The 22,380-nt window shown below is 37.4% G+C and overlaps 2 pseudogenes; both read right to left on the minus strand.

The window, feature by feature from the left end:
- Nucleotides 1-9,019: 9,019 nt before the first annotated feature.
- LOC148124028 (E3 SUMO-protein ligase KIAA1586 pseudogene) lies at nucleotides 9,020-10,179 on the minus strand (annotated as a pseudogene).
- A 12-nt stretch (nucleotides 10,180-10,191) lies between these two features.
- On the minus strand, nucleotides 10,192-10,904 carry LOC148124029 (E3 SUMO-protein ligase KIAA1586-like; annotated as a pseudogene).
- Between the last annotated feature and the right edge of the window lie 11,476 nt (nucleotides 10,905-22,380).

Below are 22,380 nucleotides of genomic sequence, written 5' to 3' on the forward strand. Positions count from 1 at the left end.
TATTTAACCTGGCTGTAGAAAAAGCTAAGAAGTACAATATATTATTGCTGATACATGTTGGATAATTAAGAAAACCAAAAATAAATAAGCATTTATTTTATTGATTATGAAAAGACCTTCAGTTGAGCTTATCATGTCAAGCTGTGGAATTACCTTAAGAAAATGCAAAGTCTATGCACAGATTAGGAAGTCACAATGCAGATAAAACAGATTGGCTCCAAATGAATAATGGAATGGATTAGCATTTAACACTAAGACTTACAGTATATACCACTTCACAGTGCTTTACAGCCCTCTCTAAACAGTTTACAGAGTCAGCATATTGCCACCAACATTCTAGGTCCTCATTTTACCAACCTTGAAAGGATGGAAAGATGAGTCAACCTTTAGCAGGTCAGGATCAAACTCTTGGCAGTGAGTAGAGTTAGTGTAGTTTGCAATACTGCATTCAAATATGTTCCCCCACTCTCCATTTACTATTTAACCTAGATGCTGAATATATCTTAAGGGAAGCTGGATTAGAAGTTGAGCATGGTTTAAAAGTGGAGAAAGAGAGACCAATAGTTTGCACTATACTGCTGACACTATCTGATCATTGTACATATAAATGAATGCAATCTCTGGTAATAAAAGTCAAGGACTACAATTAAAAAATAGACTCACATTGTGATAAGTGAGCAAAGGAAATGAAATAACAGACTTTGATAATCTGATAATCCAGGATGCTTTAGTATATAAGATAGTGCTGTACCAGACCCCTAACTCCCAAACAACAGGTTTTAGGAGAAAGGAGACACTCCCATTTAGTGAATACAGCTTAAATAGGTTTGTCCTAATTACATGGTTACATAACACTTCCTATTTTCCATACACAGAAGTTATTAGAGGTTGTTATGACTTGGGTGTTTTTCCATAACTCGTCCCATGCGTCCCTGGAAATTCCCTAACTTCCTTCACTTCGCCATTTATCTTCAGATTTCCTGTTTTCCATCCAAACAATTAATATTTCTATAATGTCAAAAAGACCTTATTAAGCCAGGCCAAGATTTCACAACCAGAGAGGACATTAGCAAAACAAACAAGTTTCATAACTGTTCCAATCTCTAACAGGTCACATAGAGCACAAACATGGCTTCAGTCTTTCTTTTTATATTCTTAGGTGTATAAGGGAAATTTCCATATACAACACACATTAATCACAAACCTGTTATGAAACAGGTATAGCAACCATCTTTGGAACTGATAATGAAGACACTGAAGTGGTGGGTAGCTTCTATCTTTTAGGATCAACTATCAACAGTAAAGCAGCCACAGTCTAAAAATACTCCCTAGCCTATAGTGAAGACTTAGACTAGACTTAGCTCTTGAGAATATCACCGATAATCAAGAAAATAAACAAATGGACCAGAAGTTCTTACAAATGGACCAGAAGTTCTTGAAAGATGAATGGCCTGGCTCAAGCTATACATTGGATCAGTGGTGGGATTCAAAAAATATATATACTGGTTTTGTGGGTGTGGCTTATTTTGTGGGTGTGGCTTAGGGGTCATGTGACTGGGTGGGCATGAGTTATTGGGTGGGCATGGCTTGGCGGTCATGTGACTGGCTTGGTGTGGCTTGGCAGTCATGTGACTGGCTGGGCATGGCCAAGTCGACGTCACTGACTTCTTTGCCTTAATGACCTACAAAAAGAAGATATACAAAAAGGTAGTTTATTATTTTGTGCACTTACTACTTAAATAAGAATAAAACAAGTACATACAAACAATAAAGGAGGTACACACAAGTACTTACATAAGAATGATAAAAGTGCTGTGTGTCTTCAACATCACTGACTTGTTTGGCCAGATGAATGACCTACAGAAAGAAGGTATTTTCTTAAGTTATTAATTTTGTGCACTTAAATAAGAATAAAACATACAATACAACACAGAAGATTAATAGACAAAATAGAAAGATATTGCCAAAATCCTTCTTCAAAATGGTAGAGGAACTAAGCATTAAAGATATTTGGAGAGAAAGAAACATAAGGAATAGACAATACACTTTTATTCTAATAGACATTTATCATGGTCAAGAATAGATATGATTTGGATGTCAACAGATTTGATTTCTAACATAAAAGAAGTAAATATTGAAACAAGTACTTGGGTGGATCACAATCCAATACAAATAGAGTGGCAAGGACAGAGGAAAAGATCTAGATGGACTTTGAATAATACAATATTGAAAGAAAAAGAATTTACACAAAAGATGGAAAAGGAATTGGCCTTCTTCTTCAAGGAGAATAATAAAGAGGACACCTCATTGCAAAACTTATGGGACAAAATGAAAGCCTATGCTAGAGGTCTGATAATAGATTATGCAAGGAGAAAAATATTAAGAAAAGACAAATACAACAGAGGTTAGAGGAGGACTACAGGAAACTTGAGAAGGACTTACAAAAATATCCACAAAAAAAGAATGTCAAAAATAAAATGGACATAATTAAACATAAAATGGGGCTGATGGAAAAAGAAGAGTTAGCCCAAAAAATTAGAAGTGCTAAACTATTTTTTTTTGAAAACGCAAATAAACTGGGCAAATGGTTGGCATAAAAGTTGAAAAAAAGAGAGAGAAACGAAAAAGATAATGCAATTAATAGATGATCAAGAAAGGGCATGTAATGGAATCGACAAAAAAAAAGATAATACAAAAATACTATGAAGAATATACAACCAAGAGAATATTGATGAAGAAAAAGTGAAACAATATTTGCAAAGAGTGAAGTTACCTCAGATATCTGAGGAGATTAAGATAATGTTAGTAGGGAAAATAACAATGATGGAATTAAGTGAGGCGTTAAAGAGACAAAATACTGGAAAGGCACCAGGACCTCATGGGCTCCCAGTGGAATTTTATAAAATCATGCAGGAATCTTTAAGTATTCCAATGCTGCATGTAATGAATGAAATCTTGTCAGAAACTAAAATACCCAAATCATGGACAGAGGCGTACATTAATACCAAAAGAGGATACTGACCTGCAACAAATTAAAAATTATAGACCTATTTCCCTGCTGAACTCAAATTACAAAATTTTTGCTTCGATAATGGCAGAAAGACTTGGGAATACAATTGACAGCAAGATGTGGAACACTCAAAGAAGATAACTATCATAAACTCAAACAACAGATTGGGACTGATTTGAAAAAATGAGAAAACCTACAGCTATCTCTAATAGGGAGAATATCACAATTAAGATGAACATATTACCAAGGATTTTATATTTGTTTCAGACAATTCCAATTAAATTATGGAAAGAATACTTTGAAAAATTAAATAAAATAATGTTGAAGTATATATGGCCGGGGGAAAAGGCAAGAATTAAACTAAAATTTTTACAAGATGTTAGATCAAGAGGAGGCTTTGGTTTACCCAATTGGGAAATATATTACCAGGTGGCAACATTGATGTGGGTAAAAGAATGGATTCTTTTTAGGAATATTAGACTGTTAACATTTGAAGGTCATGATTTGTTATTGGGATGGCATGCCTTTCTATGGTATAAGGAAAGTAAAGCACATGAGTATTATAGGAGACATTATATTCATGATGCTTTATTATTAATATGGGAGAAAATAAGGAAACAACATTACATGAAAATACCAGTCTGGTTGTCAACTATAGAGGCATTTGCATATCCAATTGTCTATAGAATGGAACAAACTGTAAGATACAGTGAAATATTAAATGAAGAGGGTGAACTCAAATCTAAGCAAGAACTAGAGGAACAATTGGTATTCATATGTGCAAATACATTCTAGATACGATAAAGATAATAGGTTAGAAGGATTTTATAATGAATTAACTGAATTAGATGGAATTTTGACAGGTACTGATGAGAAAATGATTAAAAAATTATATGGATACTTACTTGGAGTAAAATTAGAAGAAATGGTTAAAGAAACAATGATTGCCTGGGGGAAAAATTTTGAATATGGGATAGATTTAGAAAGATGGCAGAAATTATGGTCTCAAAATTATAAAATAACAATGTCAACAGCATATAAAGAGAATTTGTATAAGATGTTTTACAGGTGGCATCTACCCACAGCAAGGATAGCAAGGATAGCAAGGATGTTCAAGAATAAATTGGAGAAATGTTGGAAGTGTCATCAGATAGCTGGATCATACTATCACATGTGGTGGATGTGTGTGGAAGCCAAGAGATACTGAACTAAAATTCATACATGGCTGGAAAAAATGATGAAACAGCATATAGACTTGAAACTGGAAATATTTTGATTGCATATCTTACCTGAAGCATACAGTAAAGAATTGACATATTTGATTATAAATGTTTTGACAGCTGCTAGAATTGTAATTGACAAAATTTGGCAAAATGGAAAAATTCCGATAGAAGAGGAAGTGATTAAGAAAATAATGGAATGTCCAAAAACGAGTAAATTGACATTAGCAATTAGAGAGCAAGAAGATAAGAGTATTATAAAATTTGGGATTTATTTTATCAATGGCTAGATAAGAAAACAGGGAAATACAGTACAATATAAATATGATAGAATAAAGACAAGACAATGTAATATGTCATAATTGATTAAAATAAAATGAATGATATGAATTGAGATATATTAAAAATTGAGATTTGCTCAAAAAGGATTATAGTCTAATTAAAGTCTAATAAGTTAATAACAATATAACAATATGCATATTTATGTAATATGAATTTTAATAACATATTTAGAAGGGAAGGACTGTTGATATTGTGCACAAGAAGATATGTACCAACCAATACACTGTACAATGGAAAGAGGGCTTTATGTTTTGTGTATATGTTTGTGTCTGTTTATGTTGTTAAAAAATAAAAAACCAAGGGAACGACTACCCACCTCAGGAGAGAGAAGAATCTAGTCTACAGCAAGCACAAGGAGAGAGCAGAATTCTCATGAGACAAAGAGCGAAACGGATCTAACTAAATGGATGAAGAAAAGAAACTTCTATCCATCAACATAAATGGTTTAAATTCGATGACAAAAAGGAAAAGGATAATAGCCAAATTAATTAAACAAAATGCCGACATAATATGTTTACAAGAAACTCACATAAGGAAAGTAGATGAAAGATACTTAGACTGCCCGAAACTAGGGAAGCTATTTACTGCACCAGCAGATAAAAAAAAAAAGAAAGGGATTGCAATATACGTGAAAGATTATCTGAAAGCAGATTTAGTTTGGTCAGACCCAGAAGGAAGAACTCTGGTTATACAGATCTCAATCAATACCATTTCAATTCCATTAGTAGTAATTTATGCCCCAAACGAAGATCAGAAAGAGTTTTTTAAATATTTACATCAAAAAAATAATAGGATTTGAAAAAAGGAATATCTGTATTATAGGAGATTTTAACTCTATTGCTGATTACCAAAAGGACCATAGTAATGCGAGAAAGAACAAAAAAGGAAAAAGAGAGTTTCCTAAGACATGTAAGGAAATGATGAAACAGTTAAATTTGGTGGACTTATGGAGAAGACTATACCCTGAAGAAAAACAATTTACATTTTACTCTAACCCGCATCAAATATGGACATGAATCGATATGGCGTGGATGAATGGGGAAATTGCAAATGAAATAAAAGGAATCAAAATTTTACCAAATGAATGGGCTGATCATAACCCAATTCAAATAATTTGGAAAGGTAGGGAAAAACCAAAGAAAAGATGGACATTAAACACCCAATTAATAAGAGAAAAAGAGTATACTAATAAACTTGAGGAACTAAACTATTTTCTAAAGGAAAATGATAATGATGTAACCTCGAAACAAAATATTTGGGATACACTGAAGGCAGTTATAAGAGGTATAACAATCTCTTATAATGCCATGAGAAACAAAGGAAAATATGCTCAATAAAATAAATTACAACAACAAATTAAGGAATTAGAAACCCAATTACAAAAGATCCCCAAAGATCAAAGAGTACTAAATCAGATAATAACAGTCAAACATAATTTGAACTTAATTGAACAAGAAAAAATGGAAATAAATTTGAAAATGACTAAACAAATTTATTTTGAATATGCTAATAAACCAGGGAGATGGCTATCTTATAAATTAAAAAAAAGAAAGAAAAGAGATTGATATACCAATTAATAGACGAGAAGGGCAACATACAACAAGAGATAGAAAAGAAAAAAGACATTGTACACAAATACTTTGAAGAGTTATACAAAAAAGAAGAAGTCAATGAGGATAAAATAAGAAATTACTTAGATAAATGAAAGATAAAGTAATCGGAGATGCATTGATAGAACTATTAAATAAAGATATTACTTGGTCCGAACTGAAATCAGCAACAGAGAATCAGGGGAATAATTAAACCCCAGGGCCTGATGGAATCCCGGGAGAACTATATAAGGCAATTGCGGAACAAATTGGATCTCTCATGATGGAAGTGTTTAACAATGTCTTATTGGCATCCAGGATGCCGGACTCGTGGAGGGGAGCATTGATTTTGCTGATCCCGAAGGAAGAATCTGACCTTAGATATATTAACAACTACAGACCAATTTCACTCCTAAACACTGACTACAAAATATTTTCCTCTATCATAGCTAACAGACTAAAACAAATTTTAAATTTGTATATACATGAAGACCAAAATGGATTTCTCCCGACGAGACAGATAAGGAATAATTTAAGAACAGTAATAGATGTTTTAGAATTTTATGAAGCCCACCCCGAAAAACAAACTGCACTTATGTTTTTAGATGCAGAAAAGGCATTCGATAACTTAAATTGGCAATTTTTAATTCAAAAAAATTATAATATGAATTTAGGCACTAAATTTGAAAACATCATAAAAACAATTTACGATACACAGCAGGCCAATATCATAATAAACGGGGAATACTCTCGCCCAATAAAAATAGAAAAAGGAGTTAAACAGGGTTGCCCTCTCTCACCCCTCCTCTTCATATTCACTTTAGAAACACTATTAACACGAATTAGGCAAAATCCAGAGATTAAAGGATTGAAGATTAAAAAAGAAGAATACAAATTGCAAGTATTTGCCAATGATATGGTCTTTTTTATGGAGGAACCAATAGTAAAAGGACAAAAATTGATAAAAGAACTAGAACAATTCGGGGCGGTAGCAGGACTTAAAATCAATAGAAAGAAAACAAAACTAATGACTACAAATGTAACAGAAGAACAGAAAAAAGATTTAGAAGAAATTATAGGAATACAGGTAACAAAGAAAGTTAAATATTTAGGAATATGGCTAACACCACATTGTAAGACACTGAAAGAGAATAATTATGATAAATTGTTGCAACAAGTAAAGAAAGATCTAGAATCATGGGGTAGGTTGAAACTTTCACTATTGGGTAGGATTGCTTCCACCAAAATGAATATTCTACCAAAATTTTTATACTTATTTCAGACGATTCCAATCAAATTACATAGAATTTTTTTTGAAGAACTTAACAAAATAACTGTTAAATTCATTTGGCAAGGAAAGAAATCTAGAATAAATTTAAAGGCATTGCAGGATTTGAAGAGCAGGGGTGGATTGGCACTTCCAAATTGGGAATTATATACAGCAGCCTCTCTAGTATGGTTAAAAGATTGGGTGAATTTAATCAGTGAAAGAACGCTACTGTTAGAAGGCCACGACTTGCAGAGGGGATGGCACGCCTTTTTATGGGAGATAGGGAAAGTCAATCAGACATATTTCCACAGACACTTAATTAGAGATTCACTATTAACCAATTGGAAAAAATTACGGAAAAAACACTATTTAAAAGTACCAATTTGGTTATCGACAATGGAGGCGATGATTCATCCAAACAATCTAGACATTACCAAAATGATTAAATATAAAGATTTATTAGATGCACAAGGAAATTTGAAAACATGACAAAAGCTGCAAGAGCGGGGATTTAAAATAGATCAGTGGGTATATCTCCAAATTCATAGTAGATACAAACAGGATAGAAAAGAATTCGGAATTAACAATAAATTCCAGCAATTAGACAAAATCTTACTAGGATCAGACAAGAAAAATATAACTAGATTTTACAACTATCTATTAGAAATAGAGTTAGAAGAAGAGACAGTCAAAGGGAATATGATAGCCTGGAGTAGGAACGTAGGATGGAGTATCACATTAATAGAATGGGAAAAGATCTGGAGTAGAAACAATAAGATCACCAAATCGGCAGCATATAAAGAAAACACTTACAAAATGTTTTACAGATGGCACCTTCCTCCCTCGAGACTAGCGAAGATGCACCCCAACACGAGCCCGAACTGTTGGAAATGTAAAAGAATAGATGGAACCTTTTTTCATATGTGGTGGTCTTGTAAAGAAACCCAGAAATACTGGCAAAGAATTAGAAAGTGGCTAGAAGATATAACAAAAGAACAGATCGAGTTTAAACCAGAGTCCTTCCTGTTATGGATTTTTGATAAACAGCTACCTAAAAAAGTGAAGTATATAACAATACACATATTAACAGCGGCCAGACTAACGTTTGCTCAGTGTTGGAAACTACCTTACATACCTACAGAACAACATCACTGACTTGTTTGGCCTAATGAATGACCTCCAGAAAGAAGGTATTTTCTTAAGTTTTTAATTTTGTTTACTGACTACTTAAACAAGTACACACAAACAATAAAGGAGGTACACACAAGTGTGTATAAAAGTGTTATTTGAGATGTTTCCACAATGTTCTTTCATTGACGCCCTCCTCACTTGCACTTTTCTTAGTTTTCACCCTTGGATCATCGGCTGTGTGATGGTGTGCTCGTAACCATCTTTTGACAGTAGGAAGAGGATCCCATTCTTTTATAGGTAGGCCATCACACTAATGGTCATCAGATTGGTTATGTTAGAAACAGTTAGGTGACTTCTCTGTTCTAAATATATGGGGTTCATTTTTGAGAACCCCCTTTCCGCTTCTGCTGAACTTACAGCAATTGTTCTGACAATATCTTTAGCTTTTTTAATACTATCAGGAATTACATAGTTTTAAAACATTTTCTATGAAATCTCTATAATCATTGATTTTGTAATTAAAGATTTTATTAAAGGTAAGCAATTGTTCTTCAGCTTCTGGCCATGGAACGATGACTTCTTCAATATTCCAGTAATCTGGCTCCTAAAAATGGAGAAACTGTAATTTATTTGTGGTGTCTTGCAATTGGCTACCAGTTTTTAAATGTTGACAATCAGTTAGTCTTTTCTTCAAGTTTATTATGATGCTTTCCAAAAGTCTTTCCCAAGGAAGTCCAACAAATCGATGATTTTGTACAAATTTCATATTTTTGAAGGTTTCTGAAGTAATTAATCCATCAACCTTTTTTTCATAGGGACCCTTTCTCTGTCTGAGCATTTCAAATGCTTTAATTTATCTCAGCAGAAGTTTTTTGGCCTTTATAATGTTTGTATTTCTTCCTTGCAGTGCATTTGACAGAAGAGATATTTCATTGAGAATATTGATCATCAACTCCAAATCATTTTAAAAATATATGTTTTCAAGATGGACAGTCATACTGGAGTATTTTTCATTTACATGAAAGTACTGATGTAGCGCTGGATAAGCATGCCACACAGCTAGGGTTGACTTTAAACTAAAGGCAGCCCATCTTGGTCCCAAAACTCTACTAATCTTTACAATTTCAATTCAAAGTTGTTTGGATATTTCAAACAGTTCGTTTTGACTCTTTTGAATTTATGGAAAATACTGTGTATCTTGACAAGAAATATTTTGAAATGATTCAGTTGCTTAATGTCCTTTATAGAGTCATCTAAAACAAGTTGGAGGCAATCATTTAAGCATATTATGATGTTAGGGAAATCTTTTGCTATTCTTGTGCTCACTCCAGATTTTCTTCCAAGCATAACACTGGCACCATCAGAGCAAAATGCTATTAATTTTTTTTGCAGATAGTCTGTAGTAAACCCAACATTATGTAAACTTTCCAAAACCAAAGAACATATTGTCTCTTCATCTTGTTTTTCCAGTTCAACAAACTCAACAAAAATTGTTGGTGGGTTATGTGAATCCTCAGTTTTTACGAAAATTATCACAACTGGTTTGCATGAAACAGTTGAGGCTTCATCAATAATTAAACATATTTTCAAGTTCTGTTCAATAATGCTAGTAAACATTTTGGTTTTAATTTCTTTTGCAATGAAATAAACTATTTTCACTGCAGTTGACCATGAATACAATCCTACTCCAAGATCTACACCCATTACAGCTTGCAATTCTATCTGTCCTTCTATGTCTGAAAATGGTTTACATCTTTGTGCCAGACTATAAACTGTCAAAAATACTCTACAGGCACTAGATAAACATCTGTCAGACATCTTATTTACTGATTTTGTTATAGCATCCCGCTCCCCTTGTTTTAAGTTATCACTGCAAATTGCATGAGCTTTAGATGTAAAATGTTCTTTCATTTTTTTCTTCAGAGAAGCTTGCTGAACTTCTTTAGTTGTCCCTGCTGCCTCAATCTTGAAATGTTTCTTGAAATGTTTCCACTCCTTGGACCATGAACACCTTTCTCTACTGCAAAGTCATGTTTTGTGCAAGACTTACAACCTATGTTTTCTTTGAAACTTCCAGTCCCTCATACTTCTCTTGAAAACTTCTATATTGCTGCAATGTCCAGCAGTCTGGAAGATCAAGAAGGCTTTCAGTTTCAGAGATTGATTTGCAGCTTTCTCCATGTTCAATTGGTGGCAATGCTGCTTGTGACCCTGATGGTTCTGGATCTGTTGTGTCTAATTCTGATTGTTCCGTTCTTGGTTTCTTGGCAAAGAAAGTGGTCAAACTCTGTTGTCTTTTCATCCTTGCCTATCAGCTACTACTGCAAAAGACATAAAACAATATTGTGCTTTGAGTGGACTCAATTGTGGCTGTAAGCTGAGTACTAAGGTAACAAAAGGGATCTCTTTTTTCATCCAACAATGTACAGTCTTATCAGGATGGGGTCCAACAAATAAGAAAGATACAGTTTTTATTGTTGGAAGTTAAAATCCACCCCTCTTCTAGGAAAATAAAATATTTAAGAATATATATAAAAGGCAAACTATTTCCCCTAAAAAGAAAAGTAAAAACTCAAGAGAGGCCTCCCCTGCCCTTTGCTAATGGACCATTTCTCTGGCCTAGGCCAGTCTATTTTACATAACAAAGATCTACTCCAGAGAGCTATAATAGCAGGGGTGGGCAATTAATTTCTGTCGGGGGCCACATGGAAAATCAGATCTGCGTTCGAGGGCCGAACCGATTTTATAAAAGGCCATTATAAAGGGCCCATTATAAAATGCAGCAAATTATATATAAGAATATTATATATATATACATATATACATATATACATATATACATATATACATATATACATATATATATATATATATATATATATATATATATATATATATATATATATATACATATATATATATATATATATATATATATATATATATATATATATATATATATATTCTTAGGTTTTCACGGGTACTTACATGTATGGCATTCGGCTTTGCTCGGGTATTTTCCCATGTCATAGTGGTTGTGCTTTTAAATTTGTAGCTGACGTTTCAGCAGAATCTCATCTGCCATCATCAGGCTTCTGTATAGTGTTCATCTGTGAGTCAGGCTTTTATAGTGGTTTCAGATTTAAATTTGGGGCAGCCTATTGCTGTGCCAGAATGGTTTTTTCTTCACCCTGATTGGTTGGGAGTCTTGGTCTGTGTTTATTGGTCTTGGAGTTCGCTGTGTTCTGCTTGATTGGTGTTTCTAATATCTCCTGTCTGTTTTTTGGCTCTTTTTGTCTCTTGATTGGCTGGCAACATTGTGTTACTTTATTGGAGGCCTTTAGTGCAGCTTGGCTCCGGGTAAATGGACGGCTATCATTGGTTAGGAAGCTAGGTTTCATCTGGGTGCCTGGTTGGAGTGTGTTTGAGCTGGAGGTATCAGGGGGGATCTGTCTGTGCCCAGGTGTTTGCCTGGCTTGTGGTGTGGAGATTTTTTTCTTTCTGAGTGCAGGCTTCCAAATGATTGACAGTCTGGTGGAATCATCTCTTATATTCATGCTTTCTGGTCTTTTTTCAATCTCTATGGCTTCTCTGATGATTCTGTGGCTGGGGTTTTCTATAGTGGCTAGGGTTTTGGTGCCATTGAAGTTGATGCTATGACCTGTGGCTTCCATGTGTTGGACTAGTGAGTAAGTGTGTTCCAGCTTTTTGACTGCATTTTTGTGTTCATCCAGGCGGGTACTTATTCTTCTATTGGTCTGTCCAATGTATGTGGCCAGGCATGATGCACAGGGGACTTCGTATATGCCTTGGTTTTCCAGGTAAATTTTATCTTTGGGGTTTCTAAGGATGGCTGCTATTTTTCTGTCTGTTTTGAAGGCAGTCTTGATGTGATATCTGTGCAGTATCTTACTAATTTTGTCTGTAGTATCTCTTATGTAGGGCAGGACAGCTGTTCCACAGCTACAGCTACAACTTTAAAAGCACAACTACTATGACGTGGGAAAATACCCGAGCAAAGCCGAATGCCACACACACACACACACACACACACACACACATATATAAATAATATTCTTATATATAATTTGCTGCATTTTATAATGGGCCCTTCAGAATATATATATGTTATATATATGTTATATATATAATATATTATATATATATATATATATATATATATATATATATATATATATATATATATATATATATATATATATATTATATATAAGAAAAAGTAACACCACGGCTGCTCCTGCTACTACTTTCCACGCTTTCCAAACGCGAGTCCCAGGAGAGAACAAACAGCAAACCGCGCTCAGGGGCATCCAAGCCCACCTAAAGCTAGGCCGCTGCTGATGGAGCCTTGCCCTGCCTTGGTGCCCCATTTCCAAGCTCGGCGATCCTGCTCGGGTGGCACTTTAAAAGCCCTCCTCCTCGCATACGTGCCCGATAAGCTGCTCACCACAACGGCGGCTCCCAGCACCCGAGCAACTTCCCAGCAACTTGCAGCTTGCTTTTTACTCTCAGGCGCTCACACCTGGCCCCGAGCCGCGTGCTGGAGGAGAAGCCTGGAGCGCCTCCTCCAAGTAGCCCGCCCGCCCGCCGGGCAGAACCCTTCCCGCTCCTCGGCGGGAAGACGCTCCTGCCTGCAAACTTTGCCTGTGCAAAGTTTAAGCCTGAAGCCCCAAAACCCGAGCAACTTCCCAGCAACTTGCAGCTTGCTTTTTCCTCTCGGCGCTCGCACCTGGCCCCGAGCTGCGTGGCAGAGGGGAAGCCCGGAGCTCCGTCGGCTCACCTTCTCCAAGCAGCCTGCCCACCGGGTGGAACCCTTCCCGCTCCTAGGTGGGAGGACGCTCCCGCCTGCAAACTTTGCCTTTGCAAAGTTTAAGCCTGGAAGCCCCGGAAACCTGAGCAACTTCCCAGCAACTTTCAACTTCCTTTCAGCTCGCGGGTGCTTGCGTCTGGCCCCGAGCTGCGTGGCGGAGGGGAAGCCCGGTGGGTGGGCGGGTGGGCTGCTTGGAAGAGGTGACCCGGCAGCGCTCCGGGCTTCCCCTCCGCCGCGCGGCTCAGGGCCAAGCGCGAGCGCCCGAGAGGAAAAAGCAAGCTGCAAGTTGCTGGGAAGTTGCTCAGGTTTTGGGGCTTCCAGGCTTAAACTTTGCACAGGCAAAGTTTGCAGGCAGGAGCATCTTCTCGCCGAGGAGCGGGAAGGGTTCCACCCGGCGGGCAGGCTGCTTGGAGAAGGTGAGCCGACGGAGCTCCGGGGTTTCCCCTCTGCCGCGCGGCTCAGGGCCAGGCAGAAGCGCCCGTGAGGGAAAAGGAAGCCGTAAGTTGCTGGGAAGTTGCTCGAGTGCTGGGAGCAGGCTTTTAAAGTGCCGCCCAAGCAGGACCAACTGAGCCGGGAAACGGGGCACCAAGGCAGGGCAAGGCTCCACCAGCAGTGGCCTAGCTTTAGGTGGCTCCAAGCAGCCCGCTCCAAGCAGCCCGCCTGCCGGGCGGAACCCTTCCCGCTCCTCGGCGGGAAGACGCTCCCGCTTGCAAACTTTGCCTTTGCAAAGTTTAAGCCTGGAAGCCCCGGAAAAAAAAGGGGGATCGGTGGGGACTCACCTTCGGAGAGGTTGCACTTGAAGGTGATTTCAAATTCCCAGCCGAGGCCTTTGCAAAGTTCTTCTTTTCTTTCCTACCCCGAGAGCGCTCCGCACTGTTTTGCAGCTTTGGGGGCCACACGGCGCAGGGCAATACGCCACGCCCAGCGATTTTTTTTCAGGGGCGGGCCGGATTGGACAGACCAATGGGCCGGATGTTGCCCGCGGGCCATAGTTTGCCCACCCCTGTATAATAGGAAATGCCCACAGCCCTTTCATTACATCATCATCCAGCAAGGCTCAACCAAGCCTGGGACTCAGGACAACCTACAGAGTTGCCTCTGCATGACCCCCTGGGAGCCTTACAACCAATCAGAATACAAGCTCAAATACAAATCCCAACAGAAGGCATAAAACCAAGGGACTCTCAGCATGTCTCAGCCCAAGAGCTCCAAGGCATGTGATCCTGTCCACCATTAAACCATCTTTACAAGCAGTCACCATGTTTCCAGAGTCTTTCTTCCCCAGAACTGAAAAGGATAATTCTTCCAACATCATCTAAGAAGTTAGATCAATAAGAATGAATTTCATTGGTACATTCACAGAGCAATATTGAATTCTTTTTCTGAAATTTATTCCTCAGTCAGTTCACCGAATATATGAACTAGGTTCAGTATTTAGGTCAGTACAAGGCAAGTAGCCTGTGTGCCATGGTTAAAACAATGATAAAGCAACATATGGATTTAAAACCAGAAATATTTTGTTGGGTAAAATACATATTTAATTTTACACATGTTAACAGCTGCTAGAATTGTATTTGCACAACAGTGGAAAAACAAGATATGAAAATGAATAAAAAAAGGTTAGAATGTGCATAAATGAATAAATTAACAATTACAAATTTACAATCAAGGAGAAGGCTTAGAATACTTTTTAATATGGGATTTCTTTTATCAATGGCTAACTAACAGAAACGGAAGTTAGAAATGTAAAAGTATAAAAGAAAACACCAATTATATAAGGAAAGTTCTGTAAAAAGGATAAGCAAATATTATTAGTATTTGATCATTGTTAATGCATAGATAACTTTGAGAGCATACACCCCCCTCAAAAAAAATACTGCAGATAAAAAACAGTTTTTTACTTAATCTCCAGACTGCAATAAAAACCCTGGATTGTTCCCCCAAGGACCCAAAACCTCACACCAGAAATCTCAGCCCTTCTGCCTTTAAGAAACCCCCAGGCAAACAAGCAACACAACAAAAAGCAACACTTAAGTACAACCATTATTAGGATAACTCACCTGGAAGTCCCCTTTTCCTGATTCCTGGCAGAATTAACCACCATGATAGGAAAGACAAAAGACCCAGGCAAGAACAAAAGCAGGGCAATCATGAACACATGAAATCCATCAAGCAGGCTCAGCTCCAGAAATCTCAATATGTTAAAACCAGCTTTAATAATGGTGAAGTGTTATACTCCAAAACAAGTTACTAATTTTCTCAGAAAGTAAAGTTGCTTGTCGCATAAAAGCAGCTGGACTTCACGTAAAATGTCTCCTGGCCTGGATGCTACAAGCATCAACATCAAAAAATGCTAGGATATGTTGTTATCATAACTATACAACTATAATATGACTGGATTGGCAGCAGACCCACAAAACTACACAACTGAAAATACACTCCCTACATAATTGAAAACTACACATACACACTCACAAAGCAGATACAGCTGGAAAAATCTAAAAATATAGCTTTAATTTATAAGCACATAACATTTCACACAATTTTCTCACAAAGCAGTTGCTTTCTAAAAATAGAAAAGCAGCTAAAATTTCCTAAGTTTTATATGACTATTTCCTAAAAAAAAAAAAAAATGAACACGCTTACTGTTTTTTGCAATCAGGGGACTTCAAGCTTGACAGTTTTAAGACTTGTGGACCAATTCCCAGAATTCCTCCTCCAGTCATGTTAGCTCAGGAATTCTTGGAGTTGAAGTCCACAAGTCTTAAACTTGCCAAGTTTGAAGATCCCTGCCCTGATTTAAATCATGAGAAGAAGAAAAAGCCACTTACTTACCCAATTGAAGAAAGCAGGCAGGCAGAATCAGTTGCTCACCGATGAACTGGATGCATCACAAGCAAGGCAGGAGACAAGTTTTCAAGCAGCTATTTGGGAATCAGGAGAAGGTGTCTGAAGGAAGTAGGTGCTTGCTAGAGGCTGGCGGGCGGGGGGAGGTGGGTTAGTTCAACAAGGCTGGCTAGGCTGGAGTCTATGGGCCCCAGCTGGCCTGCAAGGACCTATAAGGGCTTTTAGAAGCCCTTGCGGGCGGGGAGCAGCCACAACAGGTAGCAGCTGCCCACAAGCAATTGCCATGGCTTGGCCAGCTATGTGAGGCCCAGACGTTAGGCCACGGCCACCAGAGACTGCCAGAAGCTCGGGGTGAGGCCAAGTGGCAGGAAGGAGTGCCGGGGCCTTCAGAAGTGTAGTGCAAATGATCGCCGTGGTTTGACTGGCTACGCAAGGCCCTGGGCTTTAGGCCACAGCCTCTGGAGATTGCCAGAACCCTGGGCAAGGCCAGGTGGTGGCAAGGAGCTCCAGGGGCATTTTGAAGACCAGCGGCAGGGGCAGGTGGCCGGAAAGGGTAGCAGCTGGCCCACAAGGGAACCGCGGTGACTTGGGGAGCTACATCAGGCTGCGGATTGAGGCCATGGCCGGCAAGGAGCTCCAGGGGCATTTTGAAGCCTGGGGGTGGGCAGCCGCAAAGAGTAGCAGCCAGCCCACAAGGAACCCTGGGCTGCAAGGTCCTGGGCTGTGGGCCATGGCCAGCAGAGGCTGATGGAAGCTTGGGGAGAGGCCAGGTGGCAGGAAGGAGTGCCGAGGGTTTGGGAAGCTCAGGCCCAGGCAGAGGGGGCTAACTAGTCAGTGCTTACCTAGTCCTGTAGGCAGGAGGAGGCCAGAAGGTCCGTTGGGGAAGAGTAGAGTAGACTCAATTCAGAGTACACTCAAACAGCTTAGGCAGGCAAGCCGCAGAGCAGACTAGCATGCACGTGGTGAAGCGTTTTTATAGGATGGGCTTGGGATGGGCAAGGCGGTCACTTAGAGTTGACACTGATTTCATGGCAACCAAGCTATTAATGCTATATTTGGATACAGAAAATACCCCTCTATACTATACAGCAAAGATTTTCCTAGAAAATCACATTGTCTCACATAGAACAAAATAATAATAAACAGATGAAGATCAGGAGAAGAAGTGACAAAAGCAATTTTTAAAAATCCAACAGGCTGTCATAAATTTAAGCACAAAATGTTGAACATTTAAAGTCTTTCAGTTTAAAGACTGCCAGGAGAAAAAGGGAATATCTGTCTAGGTGTGTTCCACTGTGACTGAACACATCAGCCAATTACAGTATTCACAAAAACATATCCATATAGCAGATTCTCCAATCCCTTCAAAGCATTTGAAATCAGCCTTTTATTTAACTTCATTACCATAAGCCAATCAATTCATACCATAAGCCAATCAATGTTCTCTAATCTATACAATAGAATATTTCTATGAGAATGTAATCCATAATCATTTGATGATCTGACTATTTCATTGATCTGAAAGATTCCTTGGATGAAAATCCTAAAGGGGAAAACAACAAGAATTTTGGAAAACTCTGAAAAGTACAATCATGAAAACCCAGACCAACACAATGAGAAAGAAAAACAAATCCAAGAATAAACCAGCATGGCTTTAGAAAGATCTCTCTGACAAATTAAAAGACAAAAGAGACAAGTACAAAAAATGGAAAGAGGGACATACAACCAAGGCAGAATTTCAGCAGATAGTCAGAATCTGCAAAGACAGAGTCAGGAAAGCAAAGGCTCAGAATGAACAAAGACTTGCAACAAAAGTCAAAAGTAATAAAAAGTTTCTTCCAACATATAAATAACAAGAAAAAAAATCAAGGAAACAGTCAGTCCACTAATGAGAGAAGATGGCAAGGAAATAACAAGCAACACAGAGAAAGCAGAGCTGCTTAACTCATTCTATGCAACAGTCTTCACACAAAAAGAAACTTTACCCGAACTTACCAAAAACATAACTGTAAAAGAGAGATTAGAAGTAAATGTTAAAATAAACAAAAAATAGTAAGAGAACTCCTGTCTGATCTTGATAAATACAAATTACTGGAACCTGATGGATTACCTCCCAGAGTTCTAAAGGAGCTGGCAGAGATTATCTCAGAACCACTGCACCACATTTTTCAAAAATCCTGGAGCACCAGAGAACTTCCAGAGGACTGGAAAAGAGCTGATGTGGTTCCCATCTTTAAAAAAAAAAAAGTGGGGGAGAAACAGACCCAGGAAACTACAGACCAATCAACCTAACATCAATACCCAGGAAAATACTGGAAAAGATAATAAAAAAACAGACTTCCAACATCTAGAAACAAGTAAGGTAATAACTAGCAGTCAGCATGGGTTTGTTTAAAACAGATCATGCCAAACCAATTTAATTTCATTCTTCAACATACATTTAGTAGTGACTAAATTAGTGGACCAGCAAAATATTATGGACATAATATACCTAAGACTTCAGCAAGGCATTCAACAAAGTAGACCATAACCTTCATCTTGGTAAGCTAGAAAAAAATGGGATAGATAGCATCACCACCAGATGGATTCATAACTGGCTGACAAACCATACTCAACGAGTAGTTCTTAATGAATCCACGTCTACATGGAGGGAAGTAAGCAGTGGGGTACCACAAGGTTCCATCTTGGCCCAGTACTCTTCAATATCTTCATAAATGACATATATGATGGAATAGAAGGGGAACTTATCAAATTTGCAGATGATAATTAGTTGGTATTAGTAGGTATTCGGAAGGCCAAGACTGATTATAAGAGAAAGATTGAAGATAATTTTTATAGCAATAACATGAAGCAGATATGGCAAGGGATTCAACAAATTACCAACCAACCAATGTCATTGTCAGGCCACATAACTTTTTCCCATTCAATTAGCAATAATGAACTTCCGAGAACCAAAGGTATCAAAAGGAATCCTTTATTGAAATGAGACAATTCATGTAGGAGTTCAAAGCAGCGTCTGAGGTCCCTCAGGCATACAGGGATACATAAGGGAATTTAGAACCCCTCCCCTTATCTCAATGTGTATTTAGAGAAACAAAAGCCAGTATGTTAATTCCCCTCCCACCCCTTCTGTAGGAATGATCTTTCTCACAGTTTCTGAGGACATACCTAATTTACTCTATACTCTTTATGTGAATGACTGCATTCCCACTCATGCTAGTAATATAACTAAATTTGCAGATGATACAACAGTGGTGGGACTCATCTCCAGTGGGGGGTGAGTCTGCCTACCGAGATGAGGTGGACCAGTTGTTTTCGTGGTGTAGAGACAATAATTTGGTCCTCAACACCAATAACACCAATAGTGGATTATAGAAGGAACAGATCAGACATCCAGCCCTTGCTTATCAAGGAGATTGAGTGGAGCAAGTGGCCAGTTTGAAGTTTCTGGACGTTACCATAAAAGAGGACCTGGCTTGGGGTGCTCATATTGCAGCACTGGTTAAAAGGGCCTAGCAGATATTATATTACCTGACACTTCTCAGAAAATAACAACTGAAGGAAAAACTGATGGTGACCTTCTACTGCTGCACCATGGAGAGTATCTTAACTTACTGCACTTCTGTATGGTTTTCCAACTGCACAGTGGCAGGTAGGACAGCACTCCAGAGGGTTAAGGTTATTGCCCAGAAGATCATTGGTTGCCTTCTCCCCTCTTTGGAAGAGCTTTATAGCTCCCACTGCCTTAAGAAAGTTCAAAACATTCCATCCCATCTTGGGCACCCCTTTTTTGAACTATTACTATCTGGCAAGATGGTACAGGATAACAAAAAAAAAAGGACAAACAGCCTGAAAAACAGCTTCTATCCCACAGCAGTAATTCTATTGAATATAATATTGTATAGTACAGTATTAATTTAATATCAGTAGTTTTCAATTTATACCACAGAAATGCATGCCATCCCAGTAATAAATCATGTCCTTCTAATGTCAACAATCTGGTCTTTCTTAATGTTATCCATTCTTTAACCCACATTAAATTTGCAGCTTGGTAGTACAACTCCCAGTTCGGAAGGCCAAAACCTCCTCTAATTCTAGCATCTTGTAGAAGTTTTAATTTTATTCTGGCTTTCTTACCTTGCCATATAAACTTCAACACAATTTTATTTAATTCTTCAAAATAATCTTTACCAAGTCTAATTGGTATGGTTTGAGACAAATATAAAATTCTGGGTAAAATATTCATCTTGATTGTTGAAATTCTACCTATCAATGACAATTATAAGTTTTCCCATTTCTTCAAATCAGATGCTATCTGTTGTTTAAGTTTAATATAGTTGTTCTCTTTCAATGTAGTACATCTTGACGCTCAAATGTATCCCCAAATATTTAACCTATATTCAAGTAACTTGAATTTTCAATAAGTCTGCCAGTTCATCTCTTTGTTTTGGTAACATATTCTTTGTCAAGATCTTTGTTTTATCTTTGTTTATTTTCAGACCCGCCACCTCACCACACATCTCTATCTTTTCCAATAGTTTTAAAGCTGTTTCTAGAGGATCTTCCAAAATAAAAACCAAATCATCCGCAAAGGCTTGCAGTTTAAATTCCTCCTTAATTTTCATTCCTTTTATATTTGGATCCTCTCTAATATTTCTATTCAGCACTTCCAAAGTCAATACAAATAACAAAGGTGATAATGGGCATCCTTGTCTTGTGCCTTTTCTTATATTAATAGAGTCTGTAAATTCTCCCTCTATCATTACTTTTGCCGTTTGCTTATCATATATGGCTTCTATTGCTTGAATAAATTTTCTAGCAAAGCCCATCTGTTCCAATAACAAAAACATGAATCTCCAGTTCACATTATCAAATGCCTTTTGGGCATCTAAAAATATCAAAGCCATTTGTTTTTCAGGATGAGCCTCATAAAATTCCAAAGTATCCAGAATTACCCTCATATTATCCCTAATTTGTCTCTTTGGCAGGAATCCATTCTGATCAGGATGAATAAAGTTATTTAAGTATCTTTTGAGCCTTTCTGCCAAGATTGAGGCAAAAATTTTATAGTCTGCATTCAGTAAAGAAATAGGTCTATAGTTCTTAATTTGTAATGGATCGGCCCCTTCTTTTGGAATAAGTGTAATATAAGCTTCTGACCATGTTTTAGGTATTTTCTTATTTAACATGACTTCATTCATGACTTCTAATAGTGGAGTGCTCAACAATTCTTGTAATGTTTATAAAATTCTGCCGGGAGCCCATCCGGGCCTGGTGCTTTTCCGTTATTCTGCCTATTGAATGCTTCAGTTAATTCCATCATTGTTATAGTGCTTTCTAACATTTTTTTCAGTCTCTTCAGATATCTTAGGTAGGTTAGCATTTTGTAGATAAAGTTTAATTCTTTCCTCATCAAAATACTCCTTTTTATATAATTGTCCATAAAAATCTTGAATAATTATCTTTTTCTCCTTATTACCATAACACATTTGGCCTTGATCATCTATTAACTGTAATATTTTCCTAGATTCTTTCTCCTTTCTCAATTTGTATGCTAGCCATCTACCTGGTTTGTTTGCATCTTCAAAATAGTTCTGTTTAACACTTCTAATTTTTTGTGCCAGTTCTTCTTTCTCTGCCTGGCCCATCTTATGTTTAATTATATCCATTTTGAATTTAATATCTTTTTTCTGTGGCATATTCTGCAGTTCTTTTTCCAGTTTTTTATAATCATCTTCTAAAGCTTTAATACTTTGCCTCTTCCTAATATTCTTTTTCTTTGAATAGTCCATTATTAATTCTCTCGCATATGCCTTCATTGTATCCCAAACATTCTGCATTGAAGTATCTTCTTTTTTATTTTCACTGAAAAAGAAAGCCAATTCTTTGCCCATCCATTGTGTAAAATCTTTTTCCTTTAAAATAGTATTGTTTAATGTCCATCTCGATCTTCTTTTAATCTCCATTTAATTGTCATTGGGTTATGGTCTGCCCATATACCCGTTTCAATATTTATTTCTTGAATATTAGATATTAATTCTGATGAAGTCCAAATCATATCTATTCTGGACCATGATAAATGTCTATTTGAATAAAAAAGTAGACTGTTGGGTTTTACCATTTCTTTCTCTCCATATATC

Source organism: Pseudonaja textilis, chromosome Z (genome assembly GCF_049901715.1).
Source record: "Pseudonaja textilis isolate UNSWEBS1 chromosome Z, rPseTex1.2, whole genome shotgun sequence".
NCBI lineage: Eukaryota > Metazoa > Chordata > Lepidosauria > Squamata > Elapidae > Pseudonaja > Pseudonaja textilis.